Source organism: Eptesicus fuscus, chromosome 14 (genome assembly GCF_027574615.1).
Source record: "Eptesicus fuscus isolate TK198812 chromosome 14, DD_ASM_mEF_20220401, whole genome shotgun sequence".
NCBI lineage: Eukaryota > Metazoa > Chordata > Mammalia > Chiroptera > Vespertilionidae > Eptesicus > Eptesicus fuscus.
In genome coordinates, this window is record NC_072486.1 from 19,025,154 (window position 1) to 19,034,450 (window position 9,297).

The 9,297-nt window shown below is 40.5% G+C and overlaps 1 pseudogene; it reads right to left on the reverse strand.

Moving 5' to 3' along the window:
* Positions 1-262: 262 nt before the first annotated feature.
* Positions 263-2,582, reverse strand: LOC114234906 (tigger transposable element-derived protein 1-like; annotated as a pseudogene).
* Between the last annotated feature and the right edge of the window lie 6,715 nt (positions 2,583-9,297).

Here is a 9,297-nt window from a genome sequence, read left to right on the forward strand (position 1 = left end):
TGTTTATGCTACACTGTAGCTTACTAAGTGTGCAATAGCATTATGTCTGAAAATGTACATACCTTAATTTTAAAATACTTTATTGCTAGACAGTACTTTATTGCTAACCATCATCTGAGCTTCAGTAAGTCGTAGTCTTTTTGCTGGTGGAAGGTCTTGCCTTGATTTTTGATGGCTGCCAACTGACCAGGGAAATGGTTGCTGGAGCTTGTGTTGACTGTGGCAGTTTCTTAAAAGAAAAACAACAATTGCATTTGCTGCATCAATTGACTCTTTTACACATGATTTCTCTGTAGTGCACAATGCTGTGTACAGCATTTTGCCTGTCTTCAGGTTCTATTTCTGATTCCAATTCTCTCTCTATTTCTACTATATCTACAGTTCCTGAAGTCTTGAACCCTCAAAGTCATCCATGAGGGTTGGAATCAGCTTCTTACAAACTCCTTTTAATGTTAATATTTGTCCTCTTCCCATGAATCACAAATGTTCTTAATGGCATCTAGAATGGGGGAACCTTCCAGAATATTTTCCACTTGCTTGGCCCAGATCCAATAGAGTAATCACTATCTCTGGCAGCTGTCGCCTTCAAAGATGGATTTCCTAAATAATGAGACTTGAAATTTGAAATTACTCCTTGATCAATGGTCTGTAGAATGGATGTGAAATTAGCAAGCATGAAAGCAACATTAATCTCATTTACATCTCACGTGGAGCCCTGTGTGGCTAGGTAAATTGTCAATGAGCAGTAATATTCTTTAAAGAGATTTTTTTTTTTTATGAACAGTAGGTCTCAATTGTGGGCTTGCAAATAGATATACTGGCATCCAGGCTTTGTTGTTCCATTTATAGAGCACAGACAGAATAGCTGTAGCATCATTCTTCAGGGCACTAGGTTTTGGAAGTAATAAATGAGCATTGACTTCAACTTAAAGACACCAGCTGCATTAACCCTTAACTGGAGAGTCAGCCTGTCCTTCAAAGCTTTGAAGCCAGGTATTGACCTCTCCCCCGTAGCTATGAAAGTCCTAGGTGACACCTTCTTCCAGGAGAAGGCTGTTTGTCTACATTAAAAGTCTGTTGTCTAGTGTAGCCACCTTTGTTAGTTATCTTAGCTACATCTTCCTGATAATTTGTTGCAGTTTCTACATCAGCACTTGCTGCTTCACCGTGAACTGTTATTGTTATGGAGATGGATTTTTCCTTAAACATCATGAACCAGTGTCTGCTAGCATCAAACTTAACTTCTGCAGCTCCCTTGCCTCTCTGAGCCTTCATAGAATTGAAGAGAATGAGGGCCTGGCTCTGGACTAGGCTCTGGCTTAAGGAAATGTTATGACTGTTTTGATCTTCTATCCAGACCACTAAAACTGTCTCCATATCAGCAACAAGGCTATTTCACTTCCTTATTATTTATGTGTTCACTGGAGTGGCACCTTTAATTTCCTTCAAGAGCTTTCCCTTGGCATTCACTACTTGGCTAACTGGTGCAAGAGGCCTAGCTTTTGGCCTATCTTGGCTTTATACATGTCTTCCTCAATAAGCTTAATCATTTCTGCCTTTTGATTTAAAGTGAGAGACATGAGGCCCTAGCCCAGTGGTCGGCAAACTGTGGCTCACGAGCCACATGAGGCTCTTTGGCCCCTTGAGTGTGGCTCTTCCACAAAATACCACGGCCTGGGCGAGTCTATTTTTAAGAAATGGCGTTTGAAGAAGTTTAAGTTTAAAAACTTTGGCTCTCAAAAGAAATTTCAATTGTTGTGCTGTTGATATTTGGCTCTGTTGACTAATGAGTTTGCCAACCACTGTCCTAGCCGGTTTGACTCAGTGGATAGAGCATCAGCCTGCTGACCGAAGGGTCCCGGGTATGATTCTGGTCAAGGGCATGTACCTCAGTTACAGGCTCCTCCCTGGCCCAGGCCATGGTCTGGGTGCGTGCAGGAGGCTGAGAAGGCTAACCCCTGTTTTGTAAAACTACTGTTTGAAATTCTCTGCTATTTAGATAGTCCCTTATTCTGTAAAGTCAACTCTGCTATTTTTAGACAGCCCCTTATTCTGCAAAAATAACTTGGCCTTCTAGCCTGCTTGAATAATAAGGAAGATAAACTTAGCTGTCTGACCCTGTAGGACAGAGACTAGATGCTCCCGTGCTGTCATGCCATACCAGATATATTTTTTAATTGAATAGAACTGTGTTGTTTTCAAGGCCACAAGCTTCCAGGGAAATAACTACTAAGCACACATAGGGCTGTCTCTTGAATAAAAAGGAAACCTCTGCTTTTTGCTTTGCTCAGAATTTGAAAGACATTTTTCTCTGGGGCCGCACATAATAATAATAAAGTGTAACTCCATTTCTCTAAGCATTGCTTGGTTTATCTCCGGTCTTCTATAACAAGGCAACCAATAGATGTGTTTCTCTCACATAAATGCTTCTGTCTGTCTTTTCGTTTCTCTTCCACTCTCTCTGAAAATCAATAGAAAAATATCATCAGGTGATGATTAAAAAAGAAAGAAAGAAAATACAAATAAATAAATGAAGTGAGAAACATGAGATTCTTTCTTTCACTTGAACATTTAGAGGGCATTATAGGGTTATTAACTGGCCTAATTGCAATATTGTTGTGTCTCAGGGAATAGGAAGGCTCCAGAAGGAGAAAGATGGGAATTACACCAGTAGGTGGAGCAGTCAGGACACAGACAACATTAATCGATTAAATTTGCAGTCTTATATGGGTGTGGTTTGTGGTGTCTCAAAACAATTACAATAGTAACATCAAAAATTACCAATCACAGATCACCATAACATAACAGAGTGAGCAAATGCTGTTGGGAAAATAGAGCCAATAGACTTGCTTGACACAGAGTTGCCACAAACCTTCAATTTGTAAAAAACACAATATCTGCAAAGTGCAATTAAGCAAAGCACAATGAAAGAAGATATGCCTGTATTCCCATTAGAGCTCTAGAGACTGAGCTCACAAACAGCATCAAACCTTGGGATTTGAGATTTAAAGAACTAGAAACTGGAAGAACAGAAAAGGCATCAAAGGATAAGAAAGGAGCCTAGCTGGTTTGGCTCGGTAGATAGAGAGCATCGGCCTGCAGACTGAAGGGTCTCAGGTTCGATTCCGGTCAAGGGCATATACCTTGGTTGCAGAGTCAACCAAAGGATGTGTTTCTCTCACATTGATGTGTTTGTCTATCTTTCCCTCTCTCTTCCACGCTCTCTAAAAAGCAATGGAAAAATATCCTCGGGGGAGAATTAAAAAAAAACCAAAAAGCATAAGAAAGGAGTCAGAGAGCCAAGGTGTACTGAAATATCTCAGGTCCCATTCAGATGAGCATGTGCGTGGGTTGAAAAGGGAGAACTGGGGGATAAAGAAAGCTTTCTCAGAGAAAAAGAATATTTTTTAAAAAAAGGTAATATAATTTTATAAGTATTGGGTGAAATATAATAACTTCAAAAACAGTATATGAATTATATTAGCCCTTTTTAGATTAAATAAGGTTGTAAATTTATAATTTTGTTTAGTTAAATAAAATGATCAAGTAACTATAACTTCTGTAGAAAAAAAAGCATTGCAGTTTTTTCAAATTGAGATCATTTTAGGGGACACCAACACTAAATTTCTCCTTTCCCTAATTCCATGATATTTCATGCCAAGAAATGGTGACACTTCCTTTTGATAACTGAAAGCAATAATACCTACTACTTTCAGTCACATAAAGAAGATCAAAAAAAATAAAACTCGTGTGATGATTTGCAATGCCCGTTCTTTCCTGAAATATTATTTTAGAGAAGTTTGGATAGTAGGTATACAGTCTTTATGCATGAACTAGAAATCTTAATATACATAATTTATAAATGCGTTTGTATATTTCTACATGATTCTCTCTTGGTGCCACCCTCCCCGGAATGAAAGCAAGTGAGTTGACAAAGGGTATGGGCTATACCAGGTGGATGCTACGGTCACCTAGCATCTGAGGGAACGTGTGCAATTGAAGGGAAGCTGGGAAGTGGTTGCAACTATTCAGTAATGACATAAGTCATAGCTATAGGAAATCCTGGCAGATGCCACTGATGAGTATGCACAGGATACTCATCCGTGGAGGGGTGCCTTTGCCCACCCCCATTTTATTTAAGTCTCAAATGATGGTTAAGCAAATTTTCAAGAAGATTGAATGCCACAGTTTAATAAATTCACAATGTGAAAAATTGTAATTTGTTCATAAGAAACTTTAATGGATATAGATGTACATGTTAATACATACACCTTTATAAATCCATTTCCTCTTACTTTAATTTAGGCATCATTGGTCCTAATTGGAAACTTGACTGGGTTTAAATCACATTTCTTGTGCAAAAAATTCTTTACTCCAAAGAAGAAGTTGTTCTTGGTTTGCCCTCTATTTATTATGGAAATAGATGCTAGTTCATGGCATTTACAAATTAATCATAGGGATGTCCCTTAGAAATCCTTCCCTTCATTGCAAAATTAGATACTGTGTAAAAGAGATATGGTGTGGTGAACACTCAGTACTATATACAGATGATGTATTATAGAGTTGTACACCTGAAACAGATATACTTTTACTAACCAATGTCACCCCAATAAATTCAATTAAAAAAAAAGGGGGAAAAAAACTAAGATATGATTAGCTGCTTTTCACTTAGTACTGACAATTCTGTAGTCCACTCACTGTCATGAAAATTATTTTTCTAGAGGACAGCTGTGGGTGGGTATCTGGCTTAGAATTGGAAGAGCAGGTGTTATTTTTGGCACAATCACATGGTATCTTGGGCCCATCATTTATCTTCTCAGGTTCTCTAAACTCTCACTTATAAAATGAAGGTAATGCTTGACTGGCATGGCTCAGCAGTTGAGTGTCAACCTATAAACCAAAAGGTCACAGTTCCATTCCTGGTCAGGGCACGTGCCCAGGTTGTGGGCCCGATCCCTGGTGTGTGTGGTGTGCAGGAGGCAGCCAATTAATGTTTCTCTCTCATCATTGATGTTTCTATCTCGCTCTCCCTCTTCCTTCCTCTTTGAAAAAGAATATATTTTTTTTAAATGAAGCTAATAATTTTGCTTCATAGAGAAATTTTAAGGATTAAATGTTTTAATTCTTTGTAAACTGTTGTGAACTCTGCAAATAATTGTTTGCAACTGTTAACCTAAAATTAAAAAGCTGAAATGAGGCAATTATTATTTATTTGGGGTCAAAAATTGCAATTCAGAGAGCACAGACTCAGGCAGGCACCCAAGTAGTGTTCCAATTACAGAGTGAAGGTTTTCATGATAATAGGGAAAGAATCGTATATAATAAAAGCCCAGCGACTGAAATGGTGGGACAACCAGCGACCAGAAAGACTGTGGCCCCTCGCCCCAGCAGGCCCTGCCCCCCAGCGGGGACCCCTACCCTGATCCGGGGTCCCCATCAGGGCAGGCTGGCCGGCCCCCACCCCTGCACTAGGCCTCTATCCTATATAATAAAAGGGTAATACGCAAATTGACCTAACAGCAAAATGACCAGAATGACAGCTCAACCAGTCACTATGAGGTGCACTGACCACCTCTGGGTCTCTTTTCCTGGCCGACAGGCTCCCTTTGCCCCATGGCAAATGGGGAACTGGGGGTGGATGGCAGGGGATGTGGGTGGTGCCAGGCCAAGGCCCCTGCCCACCAATCATCCCACACACAGAGGGCAACCTGCAGCAGGGGCAGGGCAGGTGAGCGGGTGGGAATGGCCGACCTCTTGGTCCCTTCCCCCAGCCGTCAGGCTCCGATCGCCCGATGGTGAACAGGGAACTCGGGTGGGTGGTGGCAGGGGACGGGGCTGGCTGTGGGCAGCCAGGGAAGATGGCCCTGATCACAGGCCAGGCCTAGGGACCGTACCCACGCATGAATTTCATGTGCCGGGTCTCTAATAATTACATAAAAAGAAAGAATTTTTTTTTTAATCCTCACCTGAGGACATGCCTTCACTGATTTGAGAGAGAGAGAGAAACATCAACGTCAGAATGAAACACAGGCCCTGACCAGAATTGAACGTGCAACCTTGGTATGTTCCCTGACTGGGAATAGAACCCACAGACCTTTGGTGTACTACACAATGCTCCAACCAAATGAGCCACACCAGCTAGGGTGAGAGAATTTCTCTTGATGCTGTAAAACCGAATTACTCTTTAGCTATACATGATTGTTTACTGTCTTCAGATGGAATCCACAATCATCAGTCCTTGTGGTCAAGATATCTGCCATACTGCTGGCTTTATAAATAATGTTTATAAAACATTGTTGGTTTGGCCCAGTCCCAGGGTTGTTTTGCTTAATTCAAACATTCCAAAGATTCAAGGAGCAAGATGTGCAAGGTATTTCCTCTGGGATGGTGACTCTGAATCCATTTGGAAATGGCTCTACTTGTTTCAACTTTCACACTACTATTTTTATTACACTTTATCCAGAGTGCATGAGGTATTAATTGTGTAGCATATCTGTTTTTGAAAGGAGAAGTTTGTTTTAAATATGGTCTTTTGTATGGTATTCTAACAGAATACTACATTTATCCAGAAATAGTGCAGACAGTGTTAACAAGAACACTTTATATTTCTTTTTTTTTCAAATATTTTTTTCATTGAATTTATAGGGGTTGGGGATGGGTGAGAAGGGTGAATGGGGTTAAGCAAAGAGGAAAAAAGACTCATGCACACAGACAACAGTATGCTGATTGCCAGAGGGGTGGAAAGTTGTGGAGGGCGGGGAGAAAAGGGTAAAGGGGAGATAAATGCTGAAGGAAGGATACTTGACTTGGAGTGGTAAACACACAATGCAATATACAGATGAGGTACTATAGAATTGTATACCTGAAATCTATGTAACTTTTAACCAATGTCACCCCAATAAATTCACATATCTTATTTTGCTTTCTTTTTCAAGCAACTCTATTGAATAGTATTTTCATGATCAGTTGATGCATAGCAAACAATCCCAAATTCGTGGCTAAAACCTTTGAACACAGTTTTGTGCATCAGGAATTTGAAATTTCTCAGCTGGGAGATGTGTCTCTGATCCACCTTGGTGTCAGCTGGGTAGCTGTGTTAGAAATAAGGCGAGCCCCACAACTCAGGGGTTCTGGTAGAATACAATACATACTCAGGAGCCAGGAAGCAAGGCAAACATTTTCACTTCTATGTAGAAGGGTGCACACACATGGTCTGGAAGCACATGCACACAAAGCAGGCGGGCTGCTCAGCTTCTCTGACACACATGACCTGTCCCTTGCTCTTGATTGGAGCTCAGCGGCACAGTCTTTCACGATTGGCTAATTGAAAGGGAGGGATTGGCCTTTGCTGTTTCAAGATGGTGGCCCCCAGGGGAGCTGCAAGCCATGTGGCCAACATGGCAGCTGCCAAGTCACACAGTCCAAAATGGCAGCTATCTAAACTGTTCTTTGACAGAAAAGATTTATTGTCACAGCTGGGACTGGAGGATTCACTTCTAATATGGCTCTTCACTCATAGGTCTGGTGTTCGGTGCCCCTGGGCTTCTTTCTCTCTCTCCACGTGGCATCACATCCATTAGGGCCTCTGCCTGTGCCATCAACTTCTCACATACATCATGATGACCTCAGGGTAGTCACTCTTCTTAAATGGTGCCTGGCTACCAAGAGAGAGGAGCCATCAAGCCTGATCAGCAGAATTGGCACAGCATCATCTCCTTTGTATTCTATTGGTCAGAGTAATAATCATAAGGTCTCCTCAGGGGCAAAGGGGAGGAAAAATAGATTCTATGCTTGTCAGTGAAGGGATTTGTAACAGGCCTTCCCAAGATGTGCTACTCTGGCAGGTGGATTATTTTGAGCCAAAGGCAATAAAGTCTCACAAGAAATGTTTACCTTATTCTTGAAGAATTTAAACTTGGTGCCTAACCCATAACAAGGGCCATTACAAAAGATACCTTTTTATGACCTATCTATAGGGCAAGGCAAATGTCTAATTATTGAACCTCTGTTCTTATTGTGCTGTAAATGACCTTCATTCCCTTTGAAGCCCCAAGGTACCTTACCTTATACTTTGCTCATGTATGTGGGGTTTCTGACTCTTTCATGTATGTGGGGTTTCCATACGTACATCTATAACTACATGTGGCTATTCTCTCTTGTTAAGTTGTTTCATGTCCATTTGATCATTAGACCAATGAAGAGCCTAGAAGGGTAGAGGAACATTTCTTCCTCCTCCACAGTAAGGTAGTGGATAGGTCAGCAGGGTTTTGAACCATATCTGGCCCATGATATTTTACTGCTTTATGTTTATTTTTCTGAAATGCACTTAATAAGTGAACATTTACAGCTTCTTACATGATGCACAAATATACACAAAACATTACAAGCAAAAGCAGCTAATACCTGCTATTTTACCATCTAGAAATATCAATTTCTTTGACATTTGTACTTGCTTCTGTTACATTGACAATTGATAGTTGTATAACCACCCTCAGGTGCTGAAACTGTGTGGAATGTCAAGGTAGAATATTTATACTTTATCTTGGCTATGCTCCTCTTAGTCTGAGGAATAATAGAAGTTTAATGCCTAAGGCACCCTGGTGATAAAAATATTTTAAAACATGGGTACAGTGGAGGCAGCTCCTTCCTCTGCAAAGACTAGGCAGCTTTTTCATAAGTTTAAAGTATGGAAATAAATTTGTGGTATATATGATATATTGATGTGTATAATAGGGCCATTGTATTCCTTAGAATAGTTGACTAACCAGAATACCACATTTCTTTTTAAAAAAATATATTTTATTGATTTTTTACAGAGAGGAAGGGAGAGGGATAGAGAGTTAGAAACATCTATCAGCTGCCTCCTGCACACCTCCTGCTGGGGATGTGCCTGCAACCAAGGTACATGCCCTAGACCAGAATCGAACCTGGGACTCTTCAGTACGCAGGCCGACACTCTATCCACTTAGCCAAACCAGTTAGGGCGAGAACACCACATTTCTTCATTATGTCAGAAAAGAGAATTCATTTTTCTAAAACTGTCATGAGTTTTCTTATTAATGATCACAACTATAATAGCAAGAGTTCTACAATGAAACTTGTTACCATGACAAAAGCCTTACTGTGGCTGTCCTTCAATATTCTTAAGTAGATATTGAGACACAATTGTGTGTGTGTGTGTGTGTGTGTGTGTGTGTGTGTGTATCTCATCCTTTTCCATCCATTCCGGGGAAATTCCAACATTAATATTTTTCTGCTTTTTGTTGCCTTGTTGTCCTGAAGTCTGTTTCTCTATCT